This window comes from Rhinolophus hipposideros (genome assembly GCF_964194185.1).
Source record: "Rhinolophus hipposideros genome assembly, chromosome: 13".
In the NCBI taxonomy this organism is placed as follows: domain Eukaryota; kingdom Metazoa; phylum Chordata; class Mammalia; order Chiroptera; family Rhinolophidae; genus Rhinolophus; species Rhinolophus hipposideros.
The window spans coordinates 19,527,713-19,548,490 of NC_138059.1; the positions used below are offsets into that span (position 1 = coordinate 19,527,713).

A 20,778-nucleotide genomic window follows, 5' to 3' on the forward strand; every position below is an offset into this window, starting at 1 on the left:
GAAGGAGGGGTTGGGTGGGAGTTAAGAGTCACTAAGTATTCTTATTCTTCCCCATATCTCTATTTTTTCTTTCTTCATCTAGTTCTTTGCAAATTCATGTGTAAATTTGTTCCTCCAAAATTATCAATGGATTGTTTTGGGGGTATTTTGGCATATGATAGTGACCAGTCTATATGTGCTCCAATCCTTTATGATGGGACATAGATAACATTTATTGTCCACTTATTAGGTGTGATCAAAAGATAAGATGAGTGCTTAAATAAAAAATATTATAGTAAAAGACACATTGTCATTAATCCCCCTCAAAACACTAAACACACTTTATCCTTGAACACACTTATCCCATTGTTCCTTTTTAAAATAAAAATTAGATTTTATTGCTCTGATTTCTTTAAAATTAAAGTTTATTGGGGTGACAATGTGTAGCAAAGTTACATAGGTTTCAAGTGTACAATTCTGTAATTCATCATCTATATATCACATGTGTGTTCACCACACAGAGTCAATTCTCCTTGCCACTTTCTGAAGCAGCTCTGGAAGGCCTCTTTCATGAATATGACAGTATTTCAAACTGGTCTACTTTATTCTTGGGTTCGTGATACCACACCGGTATAAAGTTTCGACAGCCATGTTATTTCGTTCTCCATCATGACAATGCTCGTGTCACACATCACTTCTGATATGGCAGTTTCTGTTAAATAAAAACATTACAGTGTGTCCACCTCCAACTTATTCACCGGATCTGGCACCATATAACTTCTACCTCTTCCCCAAAGATAAAATGACCATGAAAGGAAAACGTTTTGAATCGATTCAGGATTTCGAGGCAGCCAAAACAACATTACCTAAAGACACTCACGAAAGAGGACTTCCAGGACTGATTCCAGAAAATGGCAAGAATGATGGGATAAGTGTGTTCGAAGAAAGGACAAATTTTGTGGGGGATTAATGGCAATATATCTTTTACTGTAATAACGTTTTTTATTTAAACATTCACTGTATTTTTTGAGCACACTTTGTAGGTGTGACAGTATTTCAAACGGGTCTACTTTATTCTTGCATTCCTGATACCACACCAGTATAAAGTTTTGACAACTATGTTTTAAATTCCACGTGTGAGTCCTATAGGCTTTGGTCAGTATACTATAAAAAACACGTTAAGACAATTGTGGCAATGCAGACATCAGTGCTAAGAATAATAAAAGGCACAGGGAATGCATATTTTAAAAATTTAGAATGATAGGGAACATTTAAATTTAGAAAAGAATTGCAATTTTCAGGTAGAACCATAAAAAAATCAAGTTTTTATTAGAAGAAAATTGAGAAGGTATTCTCAAAAACAATTATGACTGAACTAGGTACACATATAAATAGGAGAGATTAAATTCAACTGTAATGCAGAGCTTTGTGAATTACAGGATATGAAAATTATAGAGGTGTTGTCCCCAGAAATCATCAGCAGACATCAATTTTATTGTTCAGATCCTCCTCTTCTACCTACAAAGGTTTTGTTAATCTCTTGAGGTTTTTCCGCTCCTGTTCAGTGATCCATTCTTAGTCAATAATTCATTCCAGGACTCCTGAACTCATGTGTTTGTGATGGCTTAAGTCAATGATTTTTAAAAATGCATTCATGTGGAGAAGATTCAGTGGATCCACAATACTTGGTTCAAATATCTTTTAGTTGACTTGTTAAAATTTATAATTAAAAACAAGGACACTTGATTGTACTACAGATAACAAGTTTTAGGACATGAATGATTAATAATATTTTTTTCAGAGTAATTAGTTCAATGCCTTTGTGTGTTTATATTGGAATTAAACATTTCTCTGCCAACACTGAGCTTATATTTAAGCCTTTCATTTTCATAAATAAGTAATTGACTATGGAGCTGGTAGTTCTGTATTGACTTTTTAAAAATTCAGACATGCAAAACTTCCCATGTAAATGTGTGCACTAGTATAATATAACACATTGTCACAATCTACAGTTCCTCAAAATGACTCCAAACTCTTCAGATTGTTTAACTGATTTTTTTAAAATCTTAGATGATGATGCGAGATTTAGACAGAGCATTTTGGTTCCTAATGACATAGTATTGAGCTGTAAAAAATAAGCTTAAACATAACAGAGCATGGTATTATATTATACAGACTTACTGCTTAGTGTAAGTTTTGAATGTTACATATCAGTAGATATATATATACAATTTGTGTACCTGTTTAAATAATATGAGCATTGTTAAATTATTTTAGTGATTATAGTTTAAAAAAAAAAATCTGTTGCTTTTGTTCCCAAGCTTTCAGATTAATTTAATTGAAGAGGATCAGGGAAATCACAATTTGATTTGTGACCTGTTAAAAAATCCTTTAATAAAAAAAAAGAGCAACTTCTTATGTATGTGAATCAGGATGATTTTTCAAAATGATATATCTAAAACAAAATATAAAATGATATTAAAGTTGATAGATGATTGCAAATTTCATTAAGGTTGTGTAGCATGTGTTTGCTGTCATCCAGATTAATTCTTATTGATTTATTATTTTTGTTTCTTATTGCTGGGTAACAAATTACTACAAACTTTGTGGTTTAATACAACACGCATTTATTTGCTCACAGTTCTGTAGGTCAGAAGCCCCAGGTGGAATGACTGGTTTCTCTATTGAAGGTATCACAAGGGCAAAATCAATGTGCAGACCTGGCTGAGTCCTCAGGTAGAGTCTCTGGGATAAAAGCACTTCCAAAGTCATTCTTGTTATTTGCAGAACTCAGGTGTTTGCACTTGTAGGACTACTATTCCTGTTTCAGTTTTGGCTGTTAGCATACTTTGCCCCCTCCATCTCCAAAGCTAGAAATAGGCAACCTCTCGTGTAAAATCCCTTTCATGCTTTGAATCCCCAAATGGTATACCTGGTACAATCTCCCCCAGGAATAGCCCAGACCCTTTTAGAGGATCACCCCAAATTCGGTGAGACCCAATGAGGATAGTCTCTCTAATTTAAAAGCAACTATTTTGTGACACTAATTACATCCACAAAATCTCTTCACACAGCATCCAGATTAGTGTTTGATTGAAAGTTTATTCCTACTTAGGAAAAGGTGTATGTATACCAGGACGACGGAAATCTCATGGCCGATTGTAGAATTCTGCTTATCACAATTGATTTTGAATTAAGATAAATTAAATTATATATAGAAATACATATTTACACATAAAAAGTTCTTTTGTGTGAAATATTTAGTTTAAACAAGTGTCCCAATGGTTTAAAAAATATTTGAAAAGTACTGGTTTACGAAAATATTTTTACAGGGAGAAAATAAAAATATCAAAATATTAACCATTATCAGATAGGTTATGCATTCTAATTTTTAGTGATTAATATGAAAGTGACACATTAGTTACCCAGAGCTTACAATTTTAATCCCCAATAATGTTTTCCTACGTTTTACAGGGTTTTATCCTTCCTAAGCCTTTAGTTCTTTGAGCACAAGAATCTACTACTGTTAATCAAGATTTCTGTTCATACTTATCAGAGCAATTATTGTTAAAGATTTTCAAGGCATTCATATTATCAAAAGAACCATTGATTCATTTTATTAAAGAGCTTCATAGAATTTATCTAGAAATAATTTTAGATCTATAGAAGAGTTGCAATAATAGAGATTTTCTGTATACCCTTCATCCAGTATCAACTAAATTTGACCTTTCGTAACTATGGCTAATGAATCAAAATTAATACATTAACATTGGTATAATTCCATTAATTAAACTAGATGTTTTATATGGATTTACCCAATCTTTCCACTAATGGGCTTCTTCTGTTCCAGAATCCTATCCAAAATACAGTGTTGTGTTTATTAGTCACATATCCTAATCCCCTTTGATATATGACAGTTTCTATGTCATGCCTTTCTATGTTTCTATGTCTTGTCTTTCAGGACCTTGACACTTCTGAAGGGTGCTGGTAAGATATTTTATAGGAGTCGCTCAACTTTGTGTTTTTTGATGTTTTCTCATGATTGGACTAGAGTTATGGATTTGGTGGGGAGAATATTTATAGAGGCAATATGCCTTTCTAATCATATCACATTATAGAAGTACATGATAGCAACATGATTAATCACTGGTGAGTTTCACCTTGATCACTGGTTAATCTGGTGTCTGCAAGGTTTCTCCACTCTAAAATTACAATATAAAGTGAATCAGAAAATCCAGTCCATATTTAAGGGAAGGTATTAAACTCTATCTCCTGGAGAGAGGTATATCAAATAATTTGTGGACATTTCTTGAAGTCACCATATAATTAATACATATTTTGTGAAGCATATAGTGAAGATATGCAAATATAATGTTTCTTCTTACAGTTTCTTCATTAATTTTAACATTCTTCAATGTATTATGCCTACAGCTATTATTGCTATGCTGTTTAATGGTAATTTCCTATTTCCGTCTTTTCTTTTAACTTATTAACTAAAATTCTTCTGTAAGAAAAACTTGTTTTTTCTCTCTCACTTATTCATTCCCATGTATTTAATTAGTTTTCTCTCATTTTTAAATTATTTATTTATGTTTTTATATTTATATTATTCATTTATATTTTTTCTAACTTTCAGTTATAATCCAATACTATTGTCATTTATGTAGTTTCTGAAATAGTTCCAGCATTGGTTGCTCTTCTAAGATGGCTCCTGTGTTCCTCATGACTCATCTATTTTTCTTTTCAGCATTTTCTTACTTTTTGGCTCTAGAGGACACTCCAGGTTCATCTTGCATTGTCCCTGCCCTATTTCTAGAATCAGCCATTTCTCCTAGAAGCCCTGGAGCCTATGGGGCATTCAAGGTAAACTTAGCAATCACATGTTTAAACTCAGCTGGACTCCTAAAATGAGAATACAAACCCACACTCTGGAGGGATGGGCAAGTTTGCTAGAAAGTTTTTCTAATTTTTGCTACCCGCTCAGCTTCTCTTTCTTTTCTTCCATCAATAAGACCTGTCTCTTGCAACCCCCACAGGTGCCTTCCGCTCATTTTTACTTGATGCTGTAAGCATGGTGATAGGATCTGAGACTGGGAGGGAAAGGTATTCTCAGATTAAACCTGTTTTGTGCCAGCACTGTGAGCCTAGTTTTCAGTCCTGTGATCTTCACAAGTGTGTCCTCCCCTCTTCCTGTTATAGTAGTTGACCTAACACATACTCCTGCCCCTCCCTAGTGGTTTGTACTGTAACCTCTGATGTGTTCTGATAGATTTCAGAAAAGTCATTTATTTGCCCTTTGTCCAACATTTTTCTTGTTATAAGGAAGGGAGAGATGCACTTTCCATTTCTGTTTCTCTAAGCTGAAGCTGTTACAAATTTTATTTTGAACAAGTAATCTGGAAAGAGGAATAATAAGGTAACAGTATAAAATTCATGAAAGAAACACCAAATGTTTGTTACATTTAATGGATTCTTCTGTTTTAGTTATAATCAGTTAGGTGATAAATGACGTGTTCTGGATGGCAACATCTAGAATTCTCATGGTTAATTCTCCAGAATCCTAAATTACAGGATTTAGAAGACTTGGAAAAATTATTATTTTCCATTTGAAATGATGTGTCATTACAGCTTCTATAGCAATACGAGGTGTGAATACGGTAAATGTTTAAAAAATTTTTTACAGTAAAAGACACATTGCCATCAATCCCTCTCAAAATACTCCCCCTTGCTTCAAACACACTTATCCCATCATTCTTGCCACTTTCTGAAGCAGTTCTGGAAATCCTCTTTCCTCAATGTCTGTAGTTGTGCTGCCATGTCTGCCTCGATGTTCTGAACATTTTGACTTTGGGAAGAGCCGGATCTGGTGAATAAGGTGGATGGAGACACACTGTAATGTTTCATTTGACAGAAATTGCTGTACCAAAAGTGATTGTACACAGAGCAATTGTCATGAAGGAGGATGATTTATGGCACACTTTAAAACACCTTCTCTCAACCATAGCTCACACCGGATTGACTACACCAAACAAGTTTAAACTTGTCACACACTAAGGTTCGTCGTGCTGCTTCCTGTATTGAAGATCCCTGCCTTTCCTTTGGATGGCATTCGGCAGCAGCATTCACCATACGTTGTGATCACAATGGAAAGGCTCCATGTCACACATCACTGGTATGGCAATTTCTGTCAAATAAAAACATTATGGTGTTTCTTCTTCCATCTTATTCACTGGATCTGGCACTGTGAGACTTCTGGCTCTTCACCAAAGTCACAATGATTCAGGATATAGAGGCAACCATGACAGTTCAACTGAAGACACTTACGAAAGAGGACTTCCAGAACTGCTTCAGAAAGTGGCAAGAACTATGGGATAAGTGTGTTCCAAGTGAGGGGGAGTATTTTGCGGGGTATTAATGGCAACGTGTCTTTTACTGTAGCAAATTTTTTTAAATGTAAACATTCACCGTGTGGGGACAAAGCCAGGAGTGCAGTTTCTAGGCTCTCAGTCTCACATGGAAAGGTGCTGGCTCAGGTAGCAAATGGCCATCAACTGTGATTGGATGGCCATCAGCTGTGGCTAGTTGGCCGTCAGCTGTAACCAGTGAGCCATTGGCCACTAATATAACTGCTGTGGCTACGCTAGCAGAAAATGGAGGCTAGCAAGAAGATGGTGGCTGAGCCTGCAAGTGGTGCAGTGAGGGTTGGGAACAGTGTGACTCCTGCTTCCTGTTTCTCCAACCCAGCCTGCAACGAGAATATAGTAGTACGACTCCCCTACCTATGGCTCTGTGGGTGTTCCTTTTTGGCCTCACCATGTGGGTTCTTATGTGGGGAACGGGAGCAGAGACCCTGCAGGCTGCCCCGCGTGACAAATGGCACAGCGAGCAGGCTCTCCTGCATGAAGCCCCGCATGGCACACTGTATTTTGTGATCATGCCTTGTATTTTATGAACAGCTTGATTCTAGTGTAAATTCTACTATAATTAACAAACCATTTATTTACTAAGACAAATATCAACAATTGACAAATTAGCAACACCACAAATTTTGTTCTCATCTCAGGGACACATAAAATCATCAGTTTGCCTCATCTGAAAGTTTACTCACTTAATATACTAAACTAAGACCCGATTCATTTATTTCATCAAATTCTGGCAGATAAATGATATATTCAACTGAAACCAGATAGCTCAAAAGTGATTTTAGCTTCAAGCGTTCAGAATTTAGGAGAATATAACATGTATAAACTTGGAATTCCATAATAACAGATGAGAGGAATTAATAATTATTTAGTAACTATTGCTTTGTGACTGAGCATTTTTATTAATATGTGAAGGGGCAGGAGATGAGCATTCTTAACTTCCACTACTGTATGCTTGAGTATTTGCACACTAGCATCACCCTGAAACCAAGTACAACTATTCTCAACTCTGGTAGACTTGTTTCTTTTATCACTGCCCTAACCAGAAAACACACTGCACCAAGCCCTCAGAACTGTGTATACTTGTAGCCACCTCTGACAGCTGACACAATGTAAACCAGGTCATCTAAGCAAGCATGATAGGGACTACCGCATTTAAACTGGAATTTGAGAGAACTTGTCAGGATTTCCCCCTACCCCCAATATTTTAGATATGTCCATTTGCAAAAATATAAAGCCCCTGAATTCTAACCAGTCAAAAAAGTATTAGCTTTGAATTACGACGCAGTTCACCTATGACAATCAAAAACCTCTGACATTTCAAACAGGAAGGAATGTAGTCATTTTGAAGCCAAAGTTAAAGAAAAATAATACCCTGACAATCAATATAAAAGAATCATATAAACAAATGAATATGATCAATTTTGCACATTTTCTTTAAACCTTTTCTCATTTTTCTTCCTGAGGGGAGACTAGATTAGAAAAAGCACTTTTTCTCTTATTGTCTCACACCAATTGTTTTTTAAATAAATTGGGTATTAATTTTTAAATTGTCTTATACCAAGTATTTTTTTTTCCAGGCTGGAAAACAGTTATTTTTATGAAATCAATGAGGTAATACTTTTGCTTTCAAAAGACATGAAGTCTTAAGAAGATGAAACTTCCATATATTTATCTTATTTCATGCTTTGTGGTAATATGAAATACTTCATTTCCAAGTTTCATTTTACAACATTCATGGACAATAAATGGCACACTGGAAAATAATTCTGTGTACTAAGCTTTATGATGGAGCTACTCTGAATTAAATGACTTAAAAAAAATTAACCCAAGGAGTTTATGCCATATTAAACTCAAAGAAAAATAATTTCTTACATATATTAATTCTGAGGTATTTCTTTTGAATTCTTTCTTATTGATGTGACAGAAGAGTAACTTCCACAGAAGTATCACAATTTCAAAGAGATAAGAATTATGTTATTTAATTCTAAACAGATATGGCTCCTCTAACATCAGGCTTTTTTCCAGCATCGTTTTGTAGATCTTCATTTTGACTATAAGACAATTTCCATATCATGACACATTGTTTCAGTTTATATAGATATTATTTTAAATAGCAACAAATTGCAAACTGATATTCATTGTGAATTTTGTTTTATTTCTTAAACAACTGAATTGTAGGCCTCTTATTTTTTGTAACTTAAGATTTAGTTGTATGTCTTACCTACAGCAAGGCATATTTAAAGGAAGTCAATTTAAGTATTGGCATTACATATTATTTGTTTTCTTAAAATATGTGTGGTTTAATGAAATGGAAGTTCATACAGCAAGACTCAAAGGATCATGTGCTGAGTTCTAAAGATCATACATATATATGTATTCAAATAGATATACAGATAGATATATAGATGTACTATTTTCCATATTTATTCAAAAAGAATTTTATACTAATATTTAAATTTTAAGTGGTTTAACAACCATATAATAAAAAGCAAAGTATGTTAACTACCCTTAAACTTTTGAAATCATATACTTTGAAGATACAGAGAAGTAATGGATCAATTTTGAAGGTCAGAGACAGTGTCAGAAAAAAAAAAAACACAGTAAAATTTGAAATAAAAATCAACTGACAAGGAGAGAAAAGAGAAAGTATTCTGGGTGGAAAGCCCAGCTTGAATGGAGAAAAGAATGTTGGGGAATGCTAGGCCCTTAGAGGAAGGAAAATTGGAGAACAAAAATATATATCACTATTTTCCTCATCCTAAGAATTTAGTTTTAGTAATATTTTATTTTTTCTCTGGATTCCCCTTTCCAACTTATATGCTAATCGTGTTCAAGTTACTCAAATTACTTAACACCTCTACACTGTGGATTATGTCAAAGTCTCTTAATGTGACATTCTGAAAAAATCCAGTTGGAATTCTGCTAATCTTATAATTTTTTTCTAGAAAAGAATTGTGGTGTTATCACACCATCTCACAGTATACTAATAATATGGTAATTTTAGAGATAAAAGTATCACTAAACTAGCAGCTAAATTTTATAATAAAAAAGAAGCCAGAAAGGTAAATTGAAGAAGTGTACTGACCCTTAAACATTGTCATAGAAGGTAGAATTCTTTTGTTGTTTTATATCAAAGAATTGAAATGTAAAGACTTAAACACAAAGTGAAGACTAGATGTTCTGAAACTGGTGCCCTATTCACATGGGGCATTTCCTTGACTACAAAGATATATATAGGTAAGATTTCCAAGGTAACTAAAGAATTTAATTCTTTGAGGATTTAGGTTCCCCATCACCACCACCAGAGAATTATTTTCCTAAATACCAGTAATTAAGTCTGGTAAATTCTAAAGACAATTTTTATTCTGCCTGCAACATGTATGTTAGAAAAAGAATGTTTTCCAGAAGATTTGACGTGGACCATGTTCAAGTTCAGGACAATTTTGCTCAGGTAAATGTGGCATCCCCTTGTTAGGGCAATTATTTACACATTGTCCACTATGTGCTTGGATGCCTCTGCTTTTGATTATGCCCGCAATACTCAATGCATCGTCAAAACATTTATCTTCCTTAGTTGAGTTGATCATGACACTGATGTGCAATGTTGCGTTGATGTTATTTTAAAAGGCATCTGTTTTTCCTGTTTGCCTGATCATAGGTTGAAAATATTTCCTTGATTTTTCACATTCCACTTTTTGCCCTCTTACTGGTGGGTTTCTCACCACTTATTTTTGATTAGTTCAGGAGATGAGGGTAAGGTTTTTGTTTAGACAGTTGTTTGTGTTAGGATAAAGTGGCAACTTCCAAGTTTATTATATGCCACATTTGGCAGCTGCAATTTATTTTTCATTTCATTTTTTTAAATGCCAAATAATAATCCATTGTATAAATATAACACATTTTATTTAACTATTGATCTGTTGATGAACATTTTGTCTATTAGGCATAATGCTACTAGGAATGTTTGTGTACTGTGTGAGTGTGTGTGTGTGTGTGTGTGTGTGTGTGTGTGTGTGTGTGTGAGAGAGAGAGAGAGAGAGAGAGAGAGAGAGAGAGAGAGAGAGAGAGAGAGATGTTTTCATTTCTCTAAGAGTGAAATTATTTAGTAATATGATAACTCTATGTTTATGATTTTGAGGAACTATCAGACTGTTTCCAAAGTGGCTGTACCATTTTACATTCCCACTGGCAGGGTATAAGGGCTCCAATTTCTTCACATTATTCTCCACAATTGTTACTTTCCTCCTTTTTTAAAATCTTTGATTATAGGCATCACAGTATGTATAGAAGTATTTCATTGTGGTATTGATCTGCGTTTTTTTGATAGCTAATGGTGTTGAACACCTTTTCATATGCTTAATGGCCATTTGTATATCTTCTTTGAAAAAGTGTCTAGATCCTTTGCCTGCTTCTTTTCTAAAAATGGTTATTTGTCTTTCCATGATTGAGTTATAATAGTTCTTAATATATTCGATGTACTGTGCACTAGTAACCAATCCCAGGGCAGGTCACCAAACACTGCTCCCCACAGCATCTTGGTGTCAGAGTCCCACCCGTAGTCAAGCACTGGAAGGAACACCACTTTAATTCCATGGAAAAGAGACAGAGCAAGATCAGCTTCAGTAGTATGTGTTGGCTCCCCATGGCCAGTGCGTCTCTTCCTGAAGCTGCTGCAGGGCAATTTGTCTACACACATGCTTTTTACTCCACGGTGGAAGAGCCCAGTCTGCTCCCCTCAGAGGACAGATATAACAGTGGGGTTGTCCGGATGCCGTAAGGTGCATATGCTTTGATTACACACAAGACAGCATTCCCTAAGCCAGAAACAGAAAAATATATTTCCACATGAAGTGATAAGCTGAGCCCAGGCTCTGTGGGACTTTTATCTCTTGATAAGGAAGTGTTCCAACCCCAAGCCCTACTCTTATGCCTCTCTGTGGGTCTGATGACTGTGCACACAACACTGCCTTCCTCAACACTGAGTCGCTACATAATTTGCAAATATTTTCTCCTGTTCAATGCGCTGTGTTTTCATGTTCTTGAAGGTGTCCTTTGAAGCACTAGAGTTCTCTCATTTTAATGTTGTCCTGTTTGTCTATTTTTTTCTTTCTTTGCTTGTACTTTTGATGTCATATGTAAGAAACTAGTACCTAATCTAAAGCCAGTGATTTGTTTACTGTCTATGTAGATTTGCCTTTTCCTGAATGTGATCACATAAATTCCTATAAATGTGATTATACATCATAAAGCTTTTTCAGACAGACTTTTTTTCATTCGTAATATGCATTTGATATCTATCCACATCTGTGTATCTTGATAGATTACATCCTACAATGTTGTACCCTTTCATTTGCTGAAGGACATCTTGCTAGATTCTAGCTTTTCATGATTACGAATAAACCTGAAATAAACATTAGTATTCAGGTTTCTGTGTGGGCATACATTTTCATATCAGCTAGGTAAACACCTAGAGGCACAATTTCTTTATTGAATGGTGAAACCATAGTTGACTTTCTAAGGTGCTGCCAAGCTATCTTCCAAAGCAGTTTTGCTATTGAAATCCCTACCAGAGATGAAAGAAATATCCTTTGGCTCCTTACCAGAAATTGTTCTGTCAGGTTTTTGTTGTTGGTATTTTATGGTGATCTTTTTTTTTGCCATCCTCATACACCTGTAGTGTCTTCCCTATTTACCATTTATGTATCATACTGCTGTTAACAAAAGCAGAGCAAGAGTTTGGTCTGTACAAAGAACTATGCTCATCTCCTAATCAAATTGTTCTTAGCTGCAGTCATTAAATTGATGTGGGAGCTATGTTACTGTGGTGCACTTCTATATAAAAGGAAATGTTCATGGAATAACTTTGTTAAACCATTTATATATATATATATATATATATATATATATATATATATATATATATATATATATATATCAAACAAAACAACAAAACTGTATGAATTGTGTAGCTCAGAGGCAAAATTCTCCTCTTTCTCCGCTTTGCATGTATCTAGCCTTACCCATCCTTTCCCCTTGCTTATTATCCCCGCTTTTCCTCATACGATTATTTTCTGTGTGGATTATATGCACCCTCTCTAAGGTCTGCATATACTACACAGTTAACCAGTATTAACTAAAACAGTCTTGTATCCCTTTCACTCTTTCATCTGAGGTGGGGTACCACTTTCACTAAGCTCACACATTTTTGTGCTTTAATTTCATGCTGAACACCTTGATACTTCCCAAACTCTATATTTTTAATTTATTCCTTGAAATTGTTGTTGTCCTCTTTATTCTTTCTCCTGCAGTCACTACATTTTCCTCCAAAAAACATAACAAATGTTAGCCAAATTCAGTAGGTCACTGGTGTAGTTCTCATGATAACCTCCTCTCCTGGAATTCCAGTTGTACTGAGTAAATTTTTGATTTCTTATAGCTTAAGTATTAACTCCAAACCTGCCACAGCAAGCTGTTTATTTGTTACAGGTTTCCTGGTCACCTGAGAAAGGAGTCTTTCAACTGGCCTGGCGCGCTCTGTGTGTGTGTGTGTGTGTGTGTGTGTGTGTGTGTGTGTGTGTGTCTCTCTCTCTCTCCTAAAAATCAGCATTGATTTAATGATTTATTCCAGCTCTGTAGGTGGCCAAGTCCCCTTCATCAAGTAGAACGATCACAAAGGAGCAAAAGCAGAGAAATCTTTGACGGAGACATTCCAAATTGTTCCCTCTTCTTTCTGCATCTACTGTGGACATTTTGCCTGCCAGCCATGTAGAAACAGCTTCAATATGAATCAAAATACAATGGGAAAGATCATAATTAATAAGCTTAGATGTCGTTTTTGGAGTTAAAGATAAATTGTACTAGTATTCAAATTTTATGCAGTTATTACCCTGGAGTAGTAATTTATAGACTTCTCTGCTTGGTGGCCTAAAAATATAGCAAAAACAGCTTATGTTTCTGTTTTATACCCAAGGAATAACCTTTAGGGTTAGGGGTATAATTTATGGGTGGAATATTTAACATGATTACTTTTATTTCAATAGGGAATCTTTTAGAAAATCACTACTTGGAATGCAGTTCTATAAATGTTGTATCTTGAGCCAAATTAAACATGTAAAATGCCAAGTTCTCAATCTAAGGAAAAATGCTCCCATCTGCTATAATTATATAGAATGAGAGAGATAGTGAATGTATTCCCTTTTAGTGAACACAAAAGAGACACTCATTTTAAAACAAATTGTTGGGCTTCGATAGTTCAGTTAGTGGTGGTTTTGCTCAAGTAGCATAATGTGTACATTTACTCAGTGTTATGTATTAGCTAGTTAACTATACTTAACATTTTACCAAAACCTTGCAAATTCTCTTTGGCCAGAGGGAGAGTGCAATGGGACATGATTCTCTCTGTAATCAGTTAGAAATATCCAAACAGACAATTTAGTTGTGTGACATTTTACTTGGGATTTAAACATTTCTCCAATGATGTATAAAAGTAGTTTTACTTACTCAAATTTTATACTTAAGGAATTTATACTTAAATTAAAAATACCGACACATTTCCCCAACATTTATTTAGTTCTGAAGTAGTATATTCTAGCACCTTTTGGAAAATCTATATTTTATCAAGACAATCTGTGTTCTCATAAAAATGGAAGAAATAAAATATGATCACATTCAAATAGTACTTATCCATGAACAAAAGAGTTATTTTTATTAGGTGAATATAAGTTATGCCGATTCTGCTAAAAATAATGAAAGAAAGAAAGATGATACTCATTGTCCCTGAAGTAGGCCTCATATTTACACATTTTCTGTATCAAAATCAAGTATGGATCTCAGCAAATCTACTGTATTTTATTCTCAATGCCACTTTGCATTTCTCATAACAATCTTAGCTGTCTTCAGTAAGCTGTTTTTTTCTACAACATACACCTCTCTCTTTCATATCACTAAATCCATTATTTATGTATATGTCTAATTCTGTTATGGGAAACAGTGAGTGACTTTTTAGAGTTACAGATTTTACTTTGTCAAACATATGTTGTTCTTTACTTTTTGTGACTAAAACAAAAAGACACATGAAAGAAACAAAAAAAATCAATATTTCTCTTTTTAACCATCACTTAAAAATTACATTTGGTTCACAGAAATGCAGGAAATGAGGTAGAATTACATAGAAACCAAATGTTCTGGGCTCCTTTCTCCAAGCAGCTTTCCCTAACCACCATCACCCTACTTCTATTAAGTGACACGCCTGTACACTTCAATTTTACATTGTATTACACTCCATTTATTATAATTATGAATATGCATGTTATTTTCACCAATTTGTTACCTGATTGAGGACAGTAGATTGCATTATTATAAATCTTAAAATATGTTGTCCTGAGCAGGAAAGAGGATATATTCCTCATTGTATGTTGGGTAAACTTTTACATTAAAGAGTGAAGGAGTAAATTGTGTAGTTTCCTCTTTAGATTGACTCATACTGCTTTTTTGCATGAAGTTGCTACTGTAGGGGTCCTTACTCTTACCTCAGTGTAGAAGGCTTTAGAACAGGGGTGTCCAAACTGCGGCCCGTGGGCCAACTGTGGCCTGCAATCCATTTTTAATTGGCATGCAGCAAATTCCAAAAATATATTTAGTTAAATAAACCAGATGAGGCAATACATACTTCACCTTGAGTGAGTGGCTCGGCTGTTTGTGTATTTTACCGCATATGGCCCTTGGTAAAAAACGTTGAAAAAAGTTTGGACACCCCTGCTTTAGAAGGACCAGAGAGGATTACAGGGAAAAAAAATGTGTGGAAAACACAACATAGTACATAGGTCTGATTTAGGCCGAGGAATGTCACAAAAGGTTAACAGTAATATTAATAATAAAAGCTCCTACCATGAATCTAGCACCTGTGACACCTATTATAAGAGATACTAATGACAACCTTCCTTGTAGGTACTTTTAGGATGAGAGCCCATCCTTACCACTCTCTTCTTCACTTCCCTGCAGCAGAAGCAGGAACTTACTTGCTTCTGTCTCCCTGAGATCTGTGACATTCCTCTCTGCAGAAATCTTACTCCCTGGGCAGAGAGAGTAAGATTAATTCAGAGACAATCTTAGCATCTGCTGCATTGGACTCAAGAATTTGAAAACCCTCCAAGGAAAGAGACATTGTAAGAATGGAAATTTCTGGTGGGGACTCAGTCACATGAGTTTAAATTTTAGTGATGGTTTAGTAAAAGTAGACAACGTAGATTTTTCACTTTGGTGGTTTGCAAGGCCAGTCCTGTGTCAAACTGCCCGTTTTTCAAGTTGCACTCTTATTTTAACTGTTACAGATTTGACAGGTGACTAACAAATGAGACCTTGTCCACAGGGGAGAGGTTATTTTTATATAGGTGAATGGCCATTTTATAAGGCATTTGGCTTAATGGAAACATGTGAATTTCATCAAAATCACCACTTTGTGACTTGCTGCAACTTGACTTTGAACTGCTTAAATATAGTCAGTAAAATGTATATGTGGATGCTAAAACGCTTTTTAGTAAGCGTGAAATTCTGAGAAAGATTTAGGATATTACGAAAATAAGACAGACTTTTTATGTTTACATCTGTTAGTAGTATCAGGAACTATAACAATTATTGGCTACTTTTATTGTGCTTTTCAGCCCAATATACAGGCAGGTAGAGTAAATGGTTTGTGTGTTCCAGAGTGTTAGTTTGTGAGGTTCTGGGTTTCTCAGAGTAGACAGTGCTCGATCAGCTGAGTGAAATTTCATTCATTATTTGCTACCAAAGAGAGGCAATTTAAGAGTTAACCTTAGATTCAAGTAGCTCGTCTATAGGCTCAAGAGACATATATCCTCTCACCATGTAGTGAAGTTGGCCTTGATAGTTTAGTTAAATATATTTGGACACCTGACCATAGGTATAGGTTTAGGAGACTTAAACTATATAGACTTTGAAATCATATGGAAAAACTGGTCTTCATGGAGCCCTAAGGAAACCATTACAAAAGTATTAATGACAATTTCCTTCCAGAAATCTGCTGAAGAATATTCTCCAGCTGATGCATTCTCCAGTGGATGAGGGAGAAATCTAATCTAAAAGGCAGGTTTCATATGCCTAACCAATTCCATACCAGATGGAAAGACATATGAAAAGATCTACTCAAAAGAGAGTAGATGTTATATTAATAGACTGACCTATGCAAGGTTCACTTCTGGAAATTCAGATACATGGAGAGTAGAGGAAATATGAATATTCAAATTAAATAATTTCAATAAGTCATATGAAAAAGAATGATACCTTAAATAAGACCTGGTATTTGGCAGCTGCTACCACTTCCAATTTGTAAAATTTGTCAAGAGGCAGCCATGTCTCAAGTAACACTGTTTGAATCCTCTACACATGGTAATGAAATAATGACAAAAGTAACATTTTGATGGGTGAGTCCCTCAATTATACTAAAGCATATTGGCCATGGTCCGTAGATGACTAGCATTCATTGTCCAAAGGGTACTTATTTTCTTTTTTCTCCTACCTGTAACAGAGAAGAGTGTTCCTTCACTTTTTCCTTTCTTTCTTTTCTTTCTTTCTTTTTTTTAAATTGGATGAGAAGTGAGCTCAAAGAGAAATACTCATAAATTTTGGAAGCACTTTTGAAAAACATAGCCTCTTGTTTCTACCTTTTTCTTCAAAACTTGGATATCTGATTATGTCTCCGCTAGTAAAGCTGCCCCTGTATTACTGGAGCAAGGAAAGGGGACATTTTAAAGAGATGATATGGTAGGGCATTTCCAAACAAGCGTAAGAGCAACACTTCTAGATTCCCCTATATAAAGCTATTTTCTCATTTCCTTATTTCCATTTTTACCAACCTCAGCGGGATGTGTACATACCAAGAATGAAGGAGCAAAAAATATGTGAAAGGTAGCCCCAAACGGTCTGTTTCCCTTTAGGCTACCCATGCTTCAGAAATAGAGCATTGTTGTAAAGTGAAAAGAACATGTCCATACTCCCCATAGCCATCTATAGAACTTAGTCATCTAAATTCTTATCAACCTTACAATGACATTCTTCACAGAAATAGAAAAAAAAAAATCCTAAATTTTGTATGGAGCACAAGAGACTCCTAATAGCCAAAGCAATTCTGAGAAAGGAGAACTAAGCTGAAGGAATCATACTTCCTGAGTTCAAGCTATATGACAAAGCTATATTAATTTAAGAAGCATGGAACCAGCAATCTTGGCAGGCCCTGCACACATGCGTAGCCATGTTTGAATGGCCTTGAGTGGGGCTCGGCCTGGAGCAGAGGGACTCTAGGCTTCTGGACTCAGTTTATCAGTGCCAGGGCTGGGCTGAGGCGCTGCAGTACCATTAGGCTCCGGTGTTATAGATTTTTTTTTTTAGAGAGATTATGGGTAAAGATCTGAATATAGCGAATCTAAAGAACAGGATACCCGAACAAACAAAACAGAAACAAGCCTGTACATACAGAGAGAATTTTGATGGTTGCTGGATGGGAGGGTTGAGGAGATGGGTGAAGTGGGGAGGGGATTAAGAAGTACAAAACTGGTAGTTAAAAAATAGTCATGGAGTATAGCATGGATAAAATAGTCAGTAGTATTATAGTAACTATGCATGGTCTCAGATAGGTACTGGGTTTATCAGATAATCACTTCATAAGTTATGTAAATGTCTAATCACTGTGTTATACACCAGTAACTAATAATTATAATTGAAAAATTAGAAAAAAAAAAAAAAATATATATATATATATATATATATATATATATATATATATATATATATATATATTTAAAAAAGGAAGGTTAACAAGGAAACAAGAGATTATGACAATTGAAACCCATGATGTTAAAAGACGGAATTTTTGTAATAATATTGAGGATCATTCTATTTGTCTTCTTAGAAAAAGGATCTCTAATTTCACTAATAAGAACATGAAGAAGGTTAAAAAATCTTCAGAACAGTTGGTTGCTTGCATAAATAGAACTGTTGGACAAGCTGTGGAAATCCCAGATAAACTACGTAAGGTGATCTATCACAGAAAGTTCATTATGCTTTGCCCAATCCTTGTTAGAAACAAAACAAAACAAAACAAAACAAAAAGAAACCCAGACCCCTAGAAATGTAGAAGTGGGGGCCATGACATGTCAGAGAAAGAAAATAAACTGGCTTGTGCAGGCCACCTGCCTGACAAATTACACCATGATAGCCGAACATATTTGCTTAACTTCAGTGATTCTGATTCTTCACAGAGAAAAAGCCCATCATCAAAATACAGTGTTTTTTTCCTGAGGTTTCTCAGGGCCGTGAAAACTAATGGTACACATTTTATTCAGCAGGAATTTGAGAGTGAATGTAGCTTTAACTTTCTGGAAAAAAGAGAAGTATAAGTGAACCTGCAGCTTATTTTGTGAGGAGAGAAGATCTTGGAGTGGCAGATTACCTTCCTGTGTTCACCAACAGTTTACAGGAAGAAAAACAATACATCTCAGTTAGCTGCTGTGTAGACATGTTGCCTATAGTAAATTCACCACTTAAAAGAAAATTTGAAGAATATACTATAATAGTTGGTTTAAACTGGCTGTAAGCAGTCATAAGAAGGTGGTGGTCAGAACTATCATCCAAAATATAAATTATAAATGATGGAAATATTCAGATTTTAAAACAATGAAATAGATTGTGGTAACAAGAAAACCATCTTACTTTGGTTCCAGGATATATTGATAATAATGTTAAGGATGTAAATGATTATTTGTTACAGTTGCATTGAGAAACTTCATCTACTAAAGAGCATTTGGTTATTAAAAACACCCCTGGACTATATGGTTTCCAAAACGTCTTAGTAGAGAACTGTGAACTGTGGAAGAAATCAAAACCTTATTTATTTATTTATTTATTTATTTATTTATTTATTTATTTATTTAATAGCCACATAATGAAACCACTAATGAAACCCTAACAGTCTATTTCACACTGAAGCAGAAAAATATCAGAAAGGAGCAGCTTCAATTTAAATGAAGTGAAAGTGTTCTATGAAGATTGTTCACCTTTGCTGCATTTGGGATTTATATGGTTATTTAGCAAAACTGTTTAAGAAATACTAGCTCTTAATGCAATCTTGCATAAGAATATTTTAAACTATGTGAAATAACAAGACAGAACTTATTACTAGGAACCATGAAGACCAATCATCATTACTATTTTTAAGATTGTATTTTATAGGAAAACACTCAAATGTTTGCAGCTATTTTCTTATGTTGAAAAAACTTTGAAGTTTAAAACATCATAACAAACAATCAATACTGAAAGTTTTCTGTCTACCCTGAGATACTGTGTATACAAAAAACCTTAATTAATAAGCCAATGTGACTACCATATCTGTTTATAAAAAAAACAAATATGCTTCTGGCATAATAAAATCATGAGATTAAATCAGGGGTTTCCATTTATATAGAATGTTATTAAGACGTATTCTACATTATTTTTAAAACATTAAAATATTTGTAATATCTCTGATTTTGTATTTTTTGTCAGAATCATGTCATGTATATATGTGTTATTCCTATATAAAAGAAAAAGGTGAATATCTATTTGTATGAAATCTTAGCTGGAAATGTTCATGGAGTTGGCTAATTTATATCCATTTTCTGTTGTATATAGGCTTCTAATATTTTCAGTTCTGTATTATTTAAGCTTCCTTCATCTGAGTAAATTCAGTAAATATTTCTAAATTTTGCTTTTTTAAATTCTGATTTTATATTAATTCTAACTCTTTTTCACTACACATATTTTAAAGAATTACATACAATGCTTTAAAAATGCTTACAGTTAGTGCTATCTTTGTATTTTAAATTCTAACTTTATATTACTACCTCCTCCAATGATTGGTATGAGATGCCAGCAGACTGTATGAGTTTTTGTTTTGTGTTGTTTTAAATACTATTTTTACTGTCAATGAACCCACTTGTAGAATGTCTTCTCAGCTGTATTTCTTAATCTACCTTGAAAGTGTTTGGGACTTAAATATCACTATTGGTTTGTACATCATCTCATCTTTATTGAGCCTTTGGGGTATCTAAGAAAAGATTTTTAGTAATCAAATTTCTATGCAGTTATCCTTCAAGCACTTGAATGTAAATCTTAGGCATTTACCCAATTAGTGACTACTGATGTGAATACTAAACAAGCATCTTTCTTTCTGTAAAAATATTATGTCTAATTGGAAAAAAAAAGTATGAAACTAGCATAAAAATAGACACTGACCAATGGAACAAAATAGAGAGTCCAGAAATAAATCCTGCATGTACAACCAACTAATATTCAACAAGAAAGCCAAGAATAGCCATAGGGAAAA

The 20,778-nt window shown here is 34.5% G+C and overlaps 1 pseudogene across 1 annotated transcript; it reads left to right on the plus strand.

Moving 5' to 3' along the window:
• Positions 1-18,250: 18,250 nt before the first annotated feature.
• Positions 18,251-19,194, plus strand: LOC308506699 (KATNB1-like protein 1; annotated as a pseudogene). The gene has a single exon. The product of its transcript is annotated as a KATNB1-like protein 1 (transcript).
• The last annotated feature ends 1,584 nt before the right edge of the window (positions 19,195-20,778 follow it).